The sequence below is a fragment of the Urocitellus parryii genome, chromosome 5 (assembly GCF_045843805.1).
Source record: "Urocitellus parryii isolate mUroPar1 chromosome 5, mUroPar1.hap1, whole genome shotgun sequence".
Lineage (NCBI taxonomy): Eukaryota > Metazoa > Chordata > Mammalia > Rodentia > Sciuridae > Urocitellus > Urocitellus parryii.
This window is the reverse complement of record NC_135535.1, coordinates 141,294,366-141,297,473: the sequence shown is the minus strand read 5'-3', so window position 1 is coordinate 141,297,473 and position 3,108 is coordinate 141,294,366. Positions and strand designations below refer to the sequence as shown.

The window sequence follows — 3,108 nt, the reverse complement described above, 5'->3', positions numbered from 1 at the left end:
ATAGTGTTAGCTCACCACCCCTCCCTCGCATGCACGTTCATTCTCCATCCTCGCGCCCCTTTTCCTACACTTTCCTCTTCTCCCCGGTCGAAGAGCCGCTCTCTTCGCGCGGTGCATTCTGGGGATCTAGGTCCAGCCCGCTGCCGCCGTCGCCTAAGGAGAGCGACTAAACGCAGGAGTCGCCATCAGAGAGGAGCTGATTCCCCAGCCACCGCCGCCAGAGAGGCCCGCCCACCCGTTCGCCCGTCCCGCTGCCCACTTCACAATGCAGCCTGCTTCTGCAAAGTGGTAAGATCGAAGGGACTATGTCTTCATTGAATTTTGTGTTGAAGACAGTAAAGATGCTAATGTAAATTTTGAAAAATCCAAACTTACTTTCAGTTGTCTTGGAGGAAGTGATAATTTTAAACATTTAAATGAAATTGATCTTTTTCTCTGTATTGATCCAAATGATTCCAAGCATAAAAGAACGGACAGATCAATTTTATGTTGTTTACGAAAAGGAGAGTCTGGCCAATCATGGCCTAGGTTAACAAAAGAAAGGACAAAGCTTAATTGGCTTAGTGTGGACTTCAATAATTGGAAAGATTGGGAAGATGATTCAGATGAAGACATGTCTAATTTTGATCATTTCTCTGAGATGATGAACAACATGGGTGGTGATGAGGATGTAGATTTACCAGAAGTAGATGGAGCAGATGATGATTCACAAGACAGTGATGATGAAAAAATGCCAGATCTGGAGTAAGGAATATTGTCATCGCCTGGATTTTAAGAAAATTACTTCTTCACAAGGTTTCATAATTGAGAAAATTCCTGAGTTATAGCTCTAAAGGCAGATGCTGTATCTGCCTCCTTTAACCCATTTTTCAACCTGTCCCCCCCCCACCTTTTTTAAAGGCTTCACTAAGGGTTGATAATGTACCATTGTATGGGGCAAATTTAAGTCAGCTAAGGCACTATCCTTATGCAAGAACATTTCCCAGACTTCCAAGAAGCTGTTGAGGTCCTTGGCAATTGATAACAGCAGTTGTAATAAGTAAAATCATTTCACCTGTCTCCTTTACTTTATAATATAATTACCAACATGATAGGAAGCTCTCAGCTTAGGGAAAGATAACTAAATTTTAGGTTTTAGGATATGGACTCAAGAGTGGCTGAAACAAATTGGCTGACATCTTAAACTGATAACCTGTCTTTCCTCTGGTGTACCCTATAGGGTTGTTACACTAAAGTTTATTTTTCAGAAAATTTACTGCATATTATTGTATGTAAGTGATTACTTGTCAGTGTTCCAGATGTATCTTAGCAAAAACGAGTGAATGCCCTTAACTTAGATGGTTTTTGAAGCCTATACATTTGGTATTGTTTGGCCCTTAAGCTTTTACATCTCTTAGCAAGGAGGACGAAGAAATCTGTACATTGTTGCTTGAGAGTCTGCACATTTAGACCAGATTTGTATTTGCACTATCAAATACAAATCTGGTCTGTCAGTATGGCAAATGAGTGAAAAAATGTTAATACACTATTGGATTTTTTTTATTTCTTTTTTTTTAAATTCAGCTTATCTGGCTGAAAACCTCAATTTATGTTCATGACAGTGGGGATTTTTTTAAATGTCTACATTACTGTTGGAAGACTTAAAAAAATAATAGTGTTATTATTTTAAATAAATCATTTTAAATAAATTGAAAAAAAAATTGTTTATGAGTTTTTCTGTGGAAGCCTGCAATCAAGGGCTCCTGTGGATGAGCCAGGCTCAGCAGAGACAAAGTCTTCTGACCTGATTGCAGCAACTTTTGCTCAGTATAATCCCAGATTATTCTTCCAGTTCAGGTCATGACTGGGTCAACATACCCCATGTCCCAGGGGATGAAAATAGAAATACACTTACTAATGTCCCATCTGCCACACTTCTTCACATGGTCATATGTAGTTGCTGGGAGACTGGACTCCATGGTCTCACTGTTTTTCTGGGCCATTCTGTTTCCAACTACAACCCAAGAGGACAAGGACTGGTAAAGCCAAGGACAGCAGGCATCTTTTCTCTGGCACATTGTTTAAATCATGAGCCAGGTTGATGTGATGATGCTCTCCTTGGCTACTGGGGTTCTTCCTCTGTGATTTTCTTCCTCCTAGACATCCAGGAGTGCACCTTGGAGATCCTGCATCTGACCCTTCTCCCCAGCACTCTCCTCTCACTGCGCATGTCCAAGCCAGCATGTGCTGTCCCAGGATTGTGCAGCTACCACCTCTGGGACTTTCACTTCTGCTTCTAAAGTCTTCTTCACCTCCATAGCCAGAGAAGGCTTAGGAAAATGAGACCAGATCAGGTCTCTCCTCTTTTTAAAATCTCCCAATGGCTTCTCATAAGAAGAAACTCTAAATCTTTGCTCGAGGTCCATACAGTGGGCTCCACCCTAACTGACTTTATCTATTTGTGGATTTTCTTCACAAGGCTCCAGTCATACCGCCTCCTTGCTGTTGTCCCAGTCCACTAAGGAAAGTAGTCTATTCTAACGCTCTTTGTACTCAAAATAGCAGAACAAGAGGGACTGAATGAACTGCTTAAGGTCACAAGCTTAGAAGTAATGGAGTCAGGATTCAAATCTAGGTCAGTGTGGCTACACGTTCTGTATCACTTCTTCTACCTCATTACCCAAATGCTTCCTGAGTGCTTGATTGCTCAATAACAGATTCATGCAGGTAGTCAGTCCTACCTGAGGAAAGGCTGCTAGGTGTCTCTAGGAGAAGCGCTTGCCTTTCGCAGGAGAACACAATGTCTTCTGTGTTCTGTCTCTGTTAGAAACCATCAGGAGCTTCTACTCCAAAATTGGTAGCCATGTAAAATTAAAAGCATCATCAGGACTGAGGTCAGCACAGGTTAAATGGATCAGTCATTGTCCTCTCCTGGACCAAATGGACAGACCCTCTTGGGGAGTTAACGCTGGCCTTCCTTGGGTTGGATACACTTATGCTTTTATTCCTGGAGAATCATCACCATTTGGCACAGGCAGAATTAGGTGCACTTCTTACCCTGTTCATTGACTTACCTTTTCAATTCTTATGTAATTATTATGTAATGTACTTATAACAATTCAAATATTT

General features: G+C 41.5%; 1 pseudogene; it reads left to right on the top strand.

The window, feature by feature from the left end:
- Positions 1 to 265: 265 nt before the first annotated feature.
- On the top strand, positions 266 to 785 carry LOC144255117 (prostaglandin E synthase 3-like; annotated as a pseudogene).
- The last annotated feature ends 2,323 nt before the right edge of the window (positions 786 to 3,108 follow it).